Consider the following 16,604-nt stretch of genomic DNA (forward strand, 5'->3'; position numbering starts at 1 on the left):
CGCCTTCCCCTCTGTGATCCATTCACTGGGAAAGAACTGAAGGGAGATGCCTGGAAAAGCATTCCTCACCCCTCCTCCACCCCAGTGAATATCTAATGCTCTACCCACCGAGCCAAACCAGTTAGGGCTAATAGTTACTTTTTAAAATTTTATCTTTATTGAAAGTATTACAGGTGTCTCCCCCTTTTTCCCTCATTGACCCTCCCCCGACCCAGCGCCCGCCCTACCCCAGGCTTTCACCGCTCTATTGTCTATGCTAATAGTTACTTCTAAAGCCGTAAGATTTCAACCAAGCCTTTCTGTGCACTTTACATTTACATTAATTAAAAGTAATGACAATATTAGTGCCAAGCTACCATAGTTTTTTGAAACAAGGACCAGCATTGGTGGGATCCAGCAGGGGAAGGAAAGGATGCACTATAAGAACTCAAACTATTTTCCCTCCGTTTCCCATCATTACCTGCTTGGAGGAAGGAAGGAAGGAACAAACAAAAATGTTTTGTGTGGCTTTTTTGTTGTTTCGTTTTTTAGTGTGTTCTTTTTCTTTCAATGATTTTTTAAAAATCTGTATATGCCCTAGCTGGTTTGGCTCAGTGGATCGAGTGTCAGCCTGCAGACGGAGAGGTGCTGGGTTTGATTCCAGTGATGGACATGTACCTCCTTGCAGGCTCAATCCCCAGCCCTGGTCAGGGTGCATGTAGGAAGCAACCAAGTGATGTGTCTCTCTCCTATAGGTGTTTCTCTATCTCTGTTTCTACCTCTCCCTTCCACTCTCTCTGGAAATCAATGGAAAAATATCCTCGGGTCAGGGGATATTTTTTCCATAAACTTTTTCCATAAAGGGCCAGATAGTAAATATTTTACTTTTTTAACAAAAAGTAAAAAATAAAAACATGTAAAAAGAAATGGATAATCTCTACAATTGGATAATCCTTCCATATGCCCATCACAGATGGAAAATACTGTTTTTGACCCATGGTTGGTTGAATCCATGGATGCAATACCAGGGGATATGGAGAGGTGACTGTATTTTTCTAATCTGTGCATAAGTGGACCCACAGAGTTCAAACCCAAGGTGTTCAAGAGTCAACTGTATGTGTGTGTATTTTACTCCACAAAGTAAATGAGATAAAAGGTCATTGTTTACTCTGATAATATCAGTTTGGTGGGATGATGGGTCTAAAAGGAAGTTTAAAATATGTTCCTTTACCTGCAATTGGCTCTGAAAAACTCAGGTGCAAGGTAGATAATGGATACACAGGTATTCATTTCACAATTCTTTTTATGTTTAAATTTTTCCATAATAAAAAATTTAAAAAATAAAAGAATGGATTCAAGAGAAAATAAGAGGAGGGAAAAATGGAGACAGATCAGAAAAAAAAAACAACAAGAACAAAAAACATAGGCAACTCTTTCAAAAGTTTGGTCTAAAGAAAAGGAGAGAAATAGGATGGTAGCTGGAGGGTATCTGAGATCCAGAGATAATATTTTGTTTTTTAAGATGGGAGAATGACCCAGAAAAGAGGGGGGGGAAACATTAAAGATGGAGCAGAGATTGGGGGCCAACTACTGGGGAGAGAAGTTTAAGTGGGTGAGGGAAGGGGAGGATTATGGAGATAGAATGGCAGGAAATAGGCAAAATAGTCCAGGCCAAAACGACAAAGCCTTGAATCCCCCTGAGTGAGGCTGGATTTTACTCAGATGACAATATTGGGAAACATCAAAGGATTTTAAGCAGGGGAGTGGCATGTTAGGTTTGTGCTTTAGATAACAACAGCTATCTAAGATGGGATTTAATTTAGAATGGGAACTGACCCCTATTGCTCAAATTCGGTATGTCTTATAGGACACCAAGACCTGCAGTGGATGGCATTTTACTTCTTTTTGAAAATCCTTTGAGTGTCAACAAATAAAGTTTGCCTCACACAATAATATCAACATTCATTATGTCACTACACAAAGTGTAATGGTTTCTGTAATTTAATATAGGAAAATTGGTATTTCATCACTGTTTTAAGTTGTATGTATTTAACTTCTAATGAGAACAAACATTTCCATATGTATATTTGTTTGTGTATTTCTTTTTCACTGCACACTTTCTATTTGGTGGGCTGTAGAAAAGTGTGTAAACTTTACTTGTAAGCTTTAATTTTTTTTTTTGAGGAAAAAAATATACATACATTAACATAGTATTAAGAAAGAAGAGAAAGTAAGAAAAAATCTGGACCTATTTGGGGTTACTTGCAATTTGGGGATAAAGCTTTGGTGTAGTCCTCAAAAAAAAAAACCCTACATATATATTACTCAAAAATATTAAAATCATTGTTCCTATTAAACAGCTATCTAAATGAGGGAAATACAATATATTTGTTGCTGTAATGCAGGAGTAAGTAAACTTTTTCCATAAAGGGCCAGATAGTAAATATTTTAATCTTAACAATCCATATGGTTTCTGTTGCAACTATTCAATTCTGCTTTTGTATTGAGAAAGCAACCATAGACATTACTTAAACAAGCATGGCTGTACTCTGATAAAATTATATTAATGGACACTAAAACTTGAATTTCATATAATTTTCACATCATGAAATAATATTCTTCTTTTATTTTGTCCATTATTTAAAAATGTAAAAATCATTCTTTGCTCATGGATTATACAAAAAATAGACCCATCGTCTTAAGTTTGCTTACCTTTCCTATAATGACTTAATCATTTCTTTTTTAAGAATAAGCATTTCAGAAGGACTCAGCAGCCCTTCTATTCCCCAAATGAAGATAGCATCATAAATATTACATACTAAATGACAAGTTAAAAAGAGCACATGAACATGTATGCCTGAAAGTTGAAGGTAGCATTGAATTCGATTCACAAGAATTCATTTTTTTAAAGAAAAAAGCTTGCCTAATATTCAAATGCTTCTCTTTAGTTACATTAATATATTTACTTGGCAGCTAAACAATGGTAATGGACAAAGCCCTGGAAATAGAGTTCACAGCTTTTATATGAGCTTGCTGTGTAATTTGGGGCAATCATTTAAACTCACTTGACTTTCATCACATCTATAAAATAATGCCATTAAACCATATTATACCTAAACATCCTTCCAGCTATGACTTCTTTCAAGTCATATTGATTTACAGCATAAAATATTTAACATAGCCTATATTTTTTAAATGTATGGGTCCTGAGTAGGTAGAACATTACTAAATCATATTTGTCTTTGGTCACCGCTGATTCTGACTCCAAGTACCTAGAACATAGTAGGGACTTAATAAATGTGTTAAATAAATAAAAATACATAAATTATCTCACTTTACAAAACAGTGTATAAAAAGCAAGTAAGATAAATTAATTTATTCATTTAGCAAATATTTTCTGGACAACAACTATGTGTTAGACACTGAAACTAGACAGACACCAAAAGTAATAAGACAACATATCTTTCCCAGAAATTTCACAGTCTGGTGAACTTAAGGGCAGAATAAAATTGGAGCACAAGGTGGTGGTAAAATTATTTATGCCAATTTTGCCTTTTATTTTCCCTTTATTATTCCAACATAAACACTTTATTTTTTAAAATATATTGTTACTGATTTCAGAGAAGAAGGGAAAGAGAGAGACAGATAGAAACATCAATGATGAGAAAGAATCATTGATCAGCTGCCTCCTGCACACTCCCTACAGGGGATCAAGCCTGCAACCTGGGCATGTGCCCTTGACTGGAGTCGAACTTGGGACCCTTCAATCTGCAGGTGGATGCTCTATCCACCAAGCCAAACCAGCTAGGGCAACACTTTATAAAAAGATGGAAATCTGAAATAAAAGACTGTTTCTATGTCTCTAGTACATGTCTTTAGAAATGAATAAATATTATTTGCTATCATTTGTTCTCTTCCTAGCACAGTGTCTTTTTCATATGTACAAACACAAACACGTGCACACTCTCATGGATCTTCCAATTCATGACCTTTTATTTGTCATGTCTAAAAATGTTAATTAGCTTATTAATAAGTGAGGATTATTACATAATGAGAATTCCAGGTACTGAAAAGGGTATAATATACAAACACAAAAAGTGTTAGCTCTAGATTATGAAGCCTACTATCATTATGTGAACATAGTAACAAACAACAGACTAACCTGGCCAGAGCATAGCAATGGCATTGGAGGATCTGGAAGGCAGAGTATACAAGGACTGCTGATGGGGGATAAATAGATACAGTCAAAATTCCTTCTGATGGCCCTAGCTGGTTTGGCTCAGTGGATAGAGCATCGGCCTGAGGACTGAAGGATCCTGGGTTTAATTCTGGTCAAGGGCACATGCCTGGGTTGTGGCTCAATTCCCAGTAGGGGGGCGTGCAGGAGGCAGCCAATCAATGATTCTCTCTCATCACTGATGTTTCTCTCTCTCCCTCTCCCTTCCTCTCTGAAATCAATAAAACTATATTTTTTAAAAAATCCTTCTGATGCTTCTTTACTTAGTGAAATAGTATATAAGCAAGGTCAAAACTGAGAATGAGTAGCAAGAAGGGGGAAAGGTGTTGAAAGTTGGAGAGGGAAAAGAATAATGAAATAATCACCTTGGATTTTTTTTTTTCCTCAAATAACCTCTGAAATAATTCTTTAAAACCATGTCCTCACAGATTTTTTAAGTTGACATTCAAAATTCTTCATTATGGCTTTAAAAAGTTGCTCCACATATCATGCTTGGTACATTGTAAATGTAGATATCTTAAATAAAACCTTTATATTATTTTTCTTAATGTAGACACTGGAATCACTAAGTATAAAAATTTACAAAAATTAAAAATATGACTCATACAAATATAAAGCGAGCATATGCCAAAGATTTATTTAAATAATTAATGAGGGAACCAGAAGAATGGTAAACTGGGTTCAAAGGATTATTGGAGAGAATGTTCATAGGTTCTAAGATGAAGAATGATGACATAAGGCTGCTAAATTAGATATAAAATCATTATTGTCAAACAGGGCAATAAAAATGTAACTTTTGAGCTATCTTTTCTCATTCACATCTCTACTAGACAAAAATTATTCACATTTTTACCAGACAAAATTCATTTGCAATGCTATTGAACTAAGAATCTTTGCAACATCATTAGTTTTTCTGCAATTTAGCATCTGCCCTTAATTATAAATTATTTTGATTAATAGTAAATAGTAGGTCAAAAAAGGTACATATCCTTAGAAAATTATGCAACTCATGTTTAAGCCTGCTAGACAATGCTTGAATATGACAGTGAAAAGCCATTGTTTATTCTTTTGCCTGTTTGCCTGTGTCAGATGTCTTACTTCTTATCAAAATTACGTAATAATCTGATATCCAAAATTATTTATTTTAAAAATACATTTACTCTTCTTTAACAGAATAATTTACATTTTTCTTTTTTTCCTTGGCATAGTGTGTTTATTTATCTTCCCCATATTCTAGTTTAATATGTATTTTTTTGTCTGACTATTCTTCAGTTAGTATTTCTACAATATGAATGAGAAAACAAATAAGTAACTGAGCTGAAAGAATGAAACATCAAATATAATAACTCATACTGTAGTAAATAACCTCTGAACCACACAGTCTTTAGTCTACAGGATTATAATTTTTGATGCTTTCCTGAAAAAAATTATCGTGAAGAGATATGAGCATTCCCTTGTTCATTACAGCATTGTACACAACAGCCGAAATGAGGAAGAAACCTAAATGTCTATTGACAGATGAATGAATAAAGAAAGTGTAGGACAGCCCTGACTGGTTTGGCTCAGTGGATAGAGCGTCAGCCTGCGGACTGAAGGGTCCCAGGTTCGATTCCAGTCAAGGGCATGTACCGTGGTTGTGGGCACATCCCCAATGGGGGGTGTGCAGGAGGCAGCTGATGGATGTTCCTCTCTCATCGATGTTTCTAACTCTCTATCCCTCTCCCTTCCTCGCTGTAAAAAATCAATAAAATATATTTTTTTTTAAAAAAGAGTGTAAGACATACATACAATAAAAGATTTTCAGCTTTTAAAAAGAAAGAAAATCTTTCATATGTGAACTTTGAGGACATTACACTGAGGGACATAATTCAGTCATAGAAGGATAATAGCCTCATGACTTCACGTATATGAGGTATCTAAAATAGTCAAAAAGTCAAAAAATAAAAATAAATAAATAAAATAAAAGAGTCAAATAGTTATTGCTCATGGAAGCAAAAAATAGAATGTGGTTGCCCAGTGCTGGAGGGATGGTATAAAATTTCAGTTATTTGTCCTGGCTGGTGTGGCTCAGTTGGTTGAACATCATCCCATGCACCAAAAGACACCAGACCAGTTCAATTCCAGGTCAGGGGACATGCCTGTGCTGTGGGCTCAATCCCCAGTGGGGGTGGGGGGAGCATGCAGGAGGCAGCCCATTGATGTTCTCTTACATTGATGTTTCTTCCTCTGTCTAAGATCAATTAAAAAAAAACAGTAAAATTTTTTCAGCTACGCAAGATAAATAAGTTCTAGAGATCTACTATACAATGCTGTGCCTGTAGATCTCAATACTATATTGTTCACTTACAAATCTATTAAGAGGGTAAATCTCATGTTAAGTGTTTTTACTGCAATAAATTTTTTATAAATTCATCATGAGAAATATCCACTATGTTTTACTCTGGGTGGTCTTGGGCACAATACTTAAATCAGTGGGTTCAGTTTCCTTTTCTGCAAAATTGAGATAAAATTTCCATATCATAGGATTTCTGCCAAAGTTAATTGTGAAGAGAGGAAAAATACTCAAATAAAGCCTGACACAGAGTAACCACCTGATAGTTATTATTCTTTTTATCTGCTTTAAATTATAGTATTATTGATAGTAAGATCAATATACAGCTGGTCTTCAAACCAAAGGAGATTTTTCAGTGACTAAGTTTTTCATTCCTATAAATTTCTAGTGAGCCTAAGAATCCACAAAAATTGTAAGTAAAAATCAGTTTTTACTTTTGCCCACAGTGATCTTGGCCCCACAGCTGCAGTGAAGAACAGAACCTGAGTGTTCTCCTGAGGCTGCAAGAAGCCCAAGTCAGCCTTGCTTATCCCTGCGTCTCTCCATTCGAAGTATTCCTCATAAAGTAATTCAGATGAGAATGACAGCTAAACAGAAGACACCTGGGAGCAGTTGTGGAAGTTGTTAGCCTCATATAAGCACAAGTAAACAGACCAAATAACAGCTTGAAATATTTAGTTTAACCCTCCATGAATCTAGCGGATGTGTGAGTCATTTGTCTTGTAATTACCTCCCAGCTCCTAGGCACAAATTTATCCTCCTTCAAACATTCCCCAGCAGAGCAGCTTTTTTTTTTTTTTTTTCCCAAAACATCTCCGTGCATTCAAAAGGAGGAGGAGGAGGAGGAGGAGGAGGAGGAGGAGGAGGAGGAGGAGGAGGAGGAGGAGAAGAAGAAGAAGAAGAAGAAGAAGAAGAAGAAGAAGAAGAAGAAGAAGAAGAAGAAGAAGGCATAATGTTCCCAAAACTTTTGTGCAACCACATATGTAATAAAGACAAATTTTTAATTTTTTCCAACCATTTATCTTTACTCAGTATTTCACAAGAGAGAATATTGTCATTGAAATGAAATGATGCAAAATAGAGATTATAAAATGTGTGCTTATTCGAGCTCTCTTACTAATGTGAATATTAAAACCTGGAAGGAATCCAAATACTTTACGTTCACATTTGACTTAGCTGGAAGGCATTAAAGACTGCAGAGCTCGGCACCTGTTTGGTGACTTTTAATGAAAAGCAGGATCATCTATCTCTCTTTAGCCATGAATTCAAACAATTTTAAATTATTACCAGCCATGGGCCTAAAACACGTTATGAAAAGTGTGGGTTTTGTGTTCTGGAATTTATATCATCAGCAATTCCTGGGAACCAGGGACTTTGGCTATATCAGCAGAGGGGGAAGCCATGACCTTGCATCCACCAAGACACTCATGAGAGCCCAATGCAGCCAGCCCACATGCTGTCTAATATGAGGGGCACAGGTGGGTGTTTCCTCCTATGCTCAGCCACACACACGCCTTTCTTGCATTTAAGACTCAAATTCTAGTGCAACACACAGATGTTATTTCTCCACATCTTACTGATTGGTCACACACACACACAAAGCACACAATAATAAAAGTACTAGGTAATGTTTATGGTTCTTTAGAGTTTATGGGATCCCTTTGTGTAAACTGTCTTAACGCATGGCATATATTAGCTAGGCAACAGAGTTCTAGTAAACCCATTTCCTCATTTTTCAGTATTTCACAGTGATCCTTCAAAAGAACATGGATAAGTAATGTACACATTTAACAGGTAATAAAAGTGGGGCTTCCATAGATTCCATGATTTTCTCGAGGTCATGCAAGAAAATGATGTTAGGTCTGTCTCAGCAGGTAAATACCAAATAAGACTGCTATGGAAATGTTCTGTTAATCTGCCTCATTAGGCCTGAGCACTTTAATTCTTACCTTTCATAAGTGGGAAGTATTCCTAACCTGGGCACAGTCCACCTCTAGGGAGGACAATCTGAAAGGAGAGACTGAAGGAAAATGTAGGAATTGATATACTATGTGCTGTGGTTGAGTCAAATCCCTACTAAACAGAGAAGGCAGACATCAACATCACCTTTCGGAAACAGTGGGGAGGGACCTGGGTGTTTCAGGGAGCAGAGGATTGAGGAAATGGAAGTCACACTGCTGAGTTTCAAAGAGACACCACTATGCTCCAACATTTCTGGTAGACAACTGAAGCCAAAGGTCTGGAAACACAATCATCAGGTATTTGCAGTCAGAGTATCAAGCCTATGAAGGACCTTAGGAATCATGAAAAAACGTTACTCAATTCAGAGTGAGGTGCTATGGCCCCCTCGCTTCTGCCCAACGGTAAAGATACCTCCGTTTTATTCCTTCCTCTGATTGTCAAGTCTTCTGTTCCTCCTCATTCATCCCACACCAGGACAGGAAGAGGAAATAAGATGAATGGGTTGTGTTATCAAGAATTAAAGAAACTTAGTTGTGCCCTTGACGGTTCGGATCTGTCTCTTGCTTCAACGGTGTTTGGATGGAACAGACCCAGGGATGCCCCTTCTTCCAGACTCCGAACACCCTCCTGCATCTTATCCAGTCACCACCTTCAGAACCCCCTCAGGGACCAGCCAACACACCATTTTTTTTTCTACCTTAATTCCTTATTGCCATGAGCTCCCAAATTCGTCAGAATTATTCCACCGAGGTGGAGGCTGCGGTCAGCCGCCTGGCCAGCCTGCATCTGCGGGCCTCCCTCACCTACCTCTCTCTGGGCTTCTATTTCGTCCAGGACCATGTGGCTCTCCAGGGCGTGGGCCACTTTTTCCGAGAGTTGTCAGAGAAGAAGCCTAAAGGGGGCTGAGCATCCCTTAAGGTTGCAAAACAAGCGTGGTGGCCACATTCTCTTCCAGGACGTGCCCAATCATCATTCCCAAGGTGAGTGGGCAAAACTCAGGACTCCATGGAAAGCGCCCTGGCCTTGGAGAGAAACCTGAACCAGGCCCTTTTGGAGCTGCAGGCCCTGGGTTCTACCCGCGCAGAGCCTCATCTCTGTGACTTCCTGGAGAACCACCTCCTGGATGAGGAGGTGAAACTCATCAAGAAGATAGGTGACCGCCCTGGCTGGTTCAGCTCAGTGGATAGAGCACTGGTTTGCAGACTGAAGGGTCCCAGGTTCGATTCTGGTCAAGGACGCATGCCCAGGTTGCGGGCTCAATCCCCTGTGGGGGGCATGCAGGAGGCAGCCAATCAATGATTCTCTGTATCATTGATGTTTCTCTCTCTCTCTCCCTCTCCCTTCCTCTCTAAAATCAATAAAAATATATTTGAGAAAAAGAAGAAGAAGATGGGCGACCACCTGACTAACATCCACAGGCTGACCAGCCCCAGGCTGGGCTGGGTAAGTATCTCTTCGAAAGGCTCGCCTTCAAGCCTTTGGAGCCTAGAGGCCTTTGAGAGGCCCCTCTTCATCCCCCTGGTGTCTGGCTTTTACCAGAGCCTCTCCCCGAAACTACTAGCCATTCTTTCAACCACCCTGAAGCCCTCTCCCATGCATTGGACCAAATAAAACAATAAAGCTTTTTGCAGGGGAATAACAAAGAATTAAAGAAACTGGACATCTTATAAGATTATGTTCACACACTGTCATTCATCAGTCACTGCTGCCTCAACTTGAATGTAATTTAAAATATAGTAGGACTGCCATTAATAGTAAAAGCCAGAATTTTGCTCACTAGGTCCTGCACTGAGTGCTTTACCTGCATGCTAATTTATTCCTCACATCTTTCCTGTTACTTTATCCCTACTTACAGAAAATAAATTTAAGAGCAACACAGTTAACATGTGTTGGAATTAAATTTTGCATCCAATCTTTCTGAAGCCAGATTTTATAGGGCTCTTAACTACTATATTATACTGTCTTTATTGAAATGAATGGGGTGTCTAAAAAATAAAAAAAGTGAAAAGAGAGAAGGAGAATAGAAAAGAAAGAAATGCAAGAAGAGATCTTATGCACATTCTTTTGAAAAGGCGAATTCCATTCCCACGTGAAATATGTAGATTATGTTTCCTGCCATACACACAAGATGTCACTATAAATGATGTCGCTAAAACATTTTCTACACTGCATGCATGTCTGCCCCAGCAGTTGGGTGAACTTGGCATCCAACTGGGACCACTGCCACTGATGGTTTGGAGGAGATGAAGACTCTCTAGTGCCCTCCTCTACTTAATTTCCACTGGAAAATAATATCTTATTTCTCACTGCAAGTTGCAGTTTTTAATGCTTACGGTTTTAGTTTCAAGAATCAAAATATGTAATGCACAGAGAATAAATAGAAAGGTATAAACATTGTCAGTCTTTGGGGGGAAATCATCCTATATAATAAAAGGCTAATATGCAAATCGACTGAATGGCAGAATGACCAGTCTCTATGATGTACACTGACCACCAGGGGGCAAACGCTCAATGTAGGAGCTGCCCCCTGGTGGTCAGTATGATCCCATGGGGGGAGCACCGCTCAGCCAGAAGCCCTGAGCCCTAGCAAGCACAGCAGAGGTGGCAGGAGCCTCTCCTATCTTCACGGTAGCGCTAAGGATGTCCGACTGCCATGAGGAGCAAACCTAAGCTGTCAGTTAGACATCACCCAGGGGCTCCCAAACTTCAAGAGGGCACAGGCTGGGCTGAAGGACCCCCCCACCTCCCGAGTGCATGAATTTCGTGCACTGGGCCTCTAATACTATATATTACTGTCTACATTCCCAAACTGAAAAGTGTTGCTTTAAAAATAAATTATTTTGCCCTAGCCAGTTTGGTTCAGTGGATAGAGTGTCGGCCTCCAAACAGAAAGGTCCCAGGTTTGATTCCGGTCAAGGGCACATGCCTGGGTTGTGGGCTCGATCCCCAGTAGGGGGACTACAGGAAGCAGCCGATCAATGATTCTCTCATTTCTCCCTCTTTCTCCCTCTCCCTTCTTCTCTGAAATCAATAAAAAAATGTTTTTTTATTGATTTCAGAGAAGAAGGGAGAGGGAGAGAAAGACAGAAACATCCATGATGAGAGAGAATCATGGATTGGCTGCCTCCTGCAAGTCCCCCACTGGGGATCGAGCCCACAACCCAGGCATGTGCCTGACCAGAAATTGAAAATGAGAAAAATGGGGAAAATTTTAAGGGAAAAGATACTCCAAAATATTAATAGTACCTGCCTTTAAGTGTGTAGGATTATGAGTCATCTTTTTCTCTTCTTCTTTCTCATACTTCTATACTCTATGAGACTTAATAAGTTTGAAGTAGGTGCAGAAAGACCTATGTTTTAAAATTCCAAAATCAAAAAGAAGGGAGCTCAGATGTTATTGGCTGGGGGCAAACCAGGAAACTAAACTACTATCATACATTCTCTTCTGTCGGTCAGGCAACCTTCATGGGGAATAATACAGGCAGTTTTCACAACATGATAAAATAATAATTGAATTAAAATACTTTCTTGTGTTTGAACCCTAAGATTTCAGAGTAATAGAAATAATATGTAAGGGCCTTTTCAATACCCTTTTGTAGTTTATCATCTGAAAATCTGAACACGGTTTTCAAACCAAAGTAATTGATTCCTTGACACCAAGGTGTTTTACTTTCTCAGGGTTTAACAAACTCCCTGAAATGGGTACTATTGGTCTAATGTATAAAGCACATAGATTGAAGCTTTATACATTTGCATAAATTAAACCTACCAGTCATTAATCCAGAGGTGACCTTTGTCAGTTGGTGGGTGTTCTCTGATTCTCTGAACACAAGAGAGTAGGCCTATATTTGAATGGCTCCCTCAGTCTGGTATTTTGTGATCCACCTGACAGGTCTTCAGCACACAATGAGCCAGGCCTGGGCTGTATTCTCTGTTGTGTGTGGGCAGAGACAGAGTACTCTTGGGGGATTTAACCCTTGCCTTTGTTTATCGGGAGGTCAGGCAAATTAAATGCTTTCACAAAATAAGAAAAATAATTTCCCAACTACATTACAAAATAAACCGTTTCTCCTAAATTCAATATAGTTGAGTCATAAAACTGCTTTGTAGCATGGGTGGTCAGAATATAAAAGTATACATAAAGAAGATGTAATCTATTTTGGAATACAGTGGGCCCTTGACTTACGAGTGTCCCGACTAACGAGTTTTTTGAGATACCAGCTGTCTCTCGGCTGATTTTTTGCATTATGTAGACAGAGTAATTTGAGTTAATGAGCTCCTTAATGAGCTCCTTAACGAGCTCGGTCTCGGAACGAATTAAACTTGTAAGTCAAGGCCCCACTGTATGTCATTTCCCAATCTGGTAAAGGCCCTCAAAAGTTAGGTATTTAGCCCTAACCGGTTTGGCTCAGTGGATAGCATGTCAGCCTGTGGACTGAATTCAGGTTTGATTCCAGTCAAGGCCATATACCTTGGTTGCGGGCACATAACCAGTAGGGGGTGTGCAGGAGGCAGCTGATCGATGTTTCTCCCTCATCAATGTTTCTAACTTTTATTCCCTTCCTCTGTAAAAAATCAATAAAATATGTTTTTTTTAAAAGTTAGGTGTTTATTGCAGAAATGATTAATTATATTGGGTTGTGTTTTTTAATCCTATAACTTTATTTTCCCCCTATTAAACATAAATGATTTCCCTCATGTGCATGTTAACTTTTTTATATTTTGTTACTCAGAGTTAAGTTTTTGGGACTTACAATGGTTAGCATTTATGAACACAGGTTAAGTTATTATCATGCAATGTTATTTATAAGTATATACTGCAAAAGTCAAAGGGTTTGCTGCAGTGATAACAACGTCTTTAAATTCCCCTTCTCCCCACTCTGGAGTTCTTGCAGTGAAGCTTGAGTGCTCAAGTCTGATTGAACGGGTAAATCCAGAACAGCAGATGGTAGAGTTCATGCAGATACTGTCTTGCCATTCATTCAATTATTGATCAAGGATTTATTGAATGCCTACTATATACCGGGCACTATTCCAAGGTCTATGCATAGAATGAGGAGCATAAGAGACAACACCCCCCTTTCAAAGAGTTTATAATCTAATGAGGAGAGACTCTCTAGGCCAGCGGTTCTCAACCTGTGGGTCGCGACCCCTTTGGTGGTAGAACTACCCTTTCACAGGGGTTGCCTAAGACCATCCTGCATATCAGATATTTACATTACGATTCATAACAGTAGCAACATTACAGTTATGAAGTAGCAACGAAAATAATTTTATGGTTGGGTCACAACATGAGGAACTGTATTTAAAGGGCCAGAAGGTTGAGGACCGCTGCTCTAGACACATATATTAAATAATTTAAGACTGTATTAAATAAAGGAAACAGAACAATATGAGAGAATCTAAGTAGAGGGGTAGTTGAAACATTTTCTGACCTTATAGGGTCAGAAAATTAATCTCAGAGTTAACAGGAGAAAAGCATAGATACACATTAATTTAACAAGTTTTATCTGACAGGGGAGCCTTCCCAAGAAAATAAAGACCCAAAGAAACAGTTAAACCTGAGTACTTTTAAGCTAGGTTTAATGAAGAGTGGGCAATTGTATAGAAATAAAATTTAAAAAGTCAGAGGGGAAAAAAGGCACTTAAAATTCCACTACACAGAGATAGCCACCAATAACCGCAGCATAACGCTACATTTCCTTCCGGGATTTTTTCATGTATGCATTTACATATTATGTGGTCTTTCTTTTGTTTGTTTCTTGTTGTCAAGATGAGTTCATGATGAACATGTTATTTTGGAAGCTTAGGTAATCTTTAAGCCATTTGTTCTACTCTTCTCTCCCCCTTCCTATGGAATTCTCTGTTTCACCTGAGCTCATGACACATTTATTTTGACATTCCTAATGTTTATCCATCCTTTCTACATATCCAACATAGCAGAACTATGTTGTTTTAAGAGTAGTTTACATATTGATAAATCATCTACATAGTTGGAAATTGCAGTTAGCACAGTGGTTAGAAATGCGGACTCTGGGTGAGATGAGCAAATGATTAACCTCTCTGTGGCTCAATTTTATTGCTAGTAAAATGGAGAAACGATAGTTTCTACCTTTTAGTGTCATTGTGGATAATGTAGAACAATGTATGTACTCATGGTGCTTGTCACTGTTAAAAACACACACACACACACAAAAAAAATTCAACCTAGTAAATTTGAAGATCTAATTGGCTTTATTAAAAGACTCATGAATGTGGCAGCAATCCCATCTAACAACTAGAAGCGTTCTCCAAAGAGTTGTACAAAATGGAAGGCTTTTATAGGATGAAGGATGGGGCAAGAAAATATTATTTTTAGACCAGGACATCTTTTCGGGGGAGGGGATGGCAAGAATTTTTATCATGGAAATTACCTCTTCTTCCTGTGGGGGATGAGAGGACCCAAGTATCAGCGCTGCTCAGAAAATTCCAGACTGGTTGATTAATTAAGATTATGTTTCTGGGAGAGGTTGAAACATCAATAAGATTAGGTATTAAATTTAGGTTTGGTATCATGGGCTTTGGCATAAGTGACACCATTTGGGGCATATGGTCTTCTCTTTAATATCACATACCATAAGCTCAGTAAATAGTTGCTATTCTTATTATTAACATATTTGTTATTGGTGAACTAAAGTTTTCTGCCAAATGATAAAATATAAAGAATATTGATTTAACTTCCCATAAAGCAATATGCAGCACCTGTGGAAAGTTACTGTCTTATAAATATACTAGAGGCCCGGTGCACGAAATTCTTGCACTGGGGGATGGAGGTGTCCTTCAGCCCAGTCTGTGCCCTCTTGCAGTCTGGGACCCCTCGCTCCTTACTGCCCACCTGCTCACTGCTCCTTAGCGCTGCCACAGAGGTGGGAGAGGCTCTCGCCACCACTGCTGTGCTCACCCGCTATGAGCCCGGCTTCTGGCTGAGTGGCGCTCCCCCTGTGGGAGCACACTGACCACCAGGGGACAGCTCCTGCATTGAGCGTCTTCCCCCTGGTGGTCAGTGAACATCATAGCAACCGGTTGTTCCACCATAATGGTCGCTTAGGCTTTTATTATATAGATAACTCAAAAAGCACATTTGCTTGTTAAGTTACTAGTTGAAGTTAAACCATAATGCCATGTTGGCATTCTTATTTATCATTTTGGGTATCATATATAATATGTTACTTAAATAGGTCTTAGTCTGTGTTTAAGAGAGGATGGCTACTATCTGATTAATTTTCACTCCCAGGTTGGGGAAGGAAACAACCATTGGTGTGGGAATAAAAACTTATCTTTCACCCTAACCAGGTTTGCTCTGTGGATAGAGCGTTGGCCCAGGTTCAATTCTGGTCAAGGGCACCTACCTTGGTTGTCGGCCCAGTCCCTGGCCCTGGTCAGGGTCCAGGTGTGTGCGTGCGGGAGGCAACCAATCAATGTGTCACATTGATGTTTCTCTATCTCTCAGCCTCCCATCACTCTCTCTAAAAATCAATGGAAAAATATCCTCGGGTGAGGATTAACAAACAACAACAACAAAAAACAACAACCTTACTACCTTTCATTAATCAACAGTGGTGGGCAAATGAGAGCAGGAGAAATCTTGCTAATACAAACCTTCATGACAAAACCTGAGCGATAGTTTATCTGGGCTACACACAGCGATGATCTGTGCTTCACTTCTAACCTGTAGATAGCATTGAAAAATCACTAAAGGTAAAAGAATATGGTCTCCAAAAGGGTAGAGAGGAAAAAACCATCTCCTTAAAATTCTGCCTTAACATTTTCCTTCCACCCTATTTTGCTGATAAAAATCCTCCTACACACACACACACATACATACATACACACACACACTAAAAAATCAGAAATAGAGCAGAGATTCAGCAGAAAACAAAGTGAAAAGGTTGATTACTTTTCCCAATTTTATTTTTAAGGTGAGATTTTAAGGAAAGTAACACTCCATTGTTCTTTACTACAATCAGGAAGAAACATTGATATGTTAACTACCCTCTTTGCCTCTCATGCTGAGGTGTGATTAGCAAAGTATTTTCAAATTGTTTCCATGAGATA

At 38.7% G+C, this 16,604-nt stretch overlaps 1 pseudogene across 1 annotated transcript; it reads left to right on the plus strand.

Annotated features, from left to right (window-relative positions):
- Positions 1-9,224: 9,224 nt before the first annotated feature.
- Positions 9,225-10,009, plus strand: LOC308520240 (ferritin light chain-like; annotated as a pseudogene). Its single transcript has 2 exons — positions 9,225-9,641; positions 9,885-10,009. The product of its transcript is annotated as a ferritin light chain-like (transcript).
- The last annotated feature ends 6,595 nt before the right edge of the window (positions 10,010-16,604 follow it).

Source organism: Myotis nattereri (genome assembly GCF_964212035.1).
Source record: "Myotis nattereri genome assembly, chromosome: 5".
Taxonomy (NCBI): domain Eukaryota; kingdom Metazoa; phylum Chordata; class Mammalia; order Chiroptera; family Vespertilionidae; genus Myotis; species Myotis nattereri.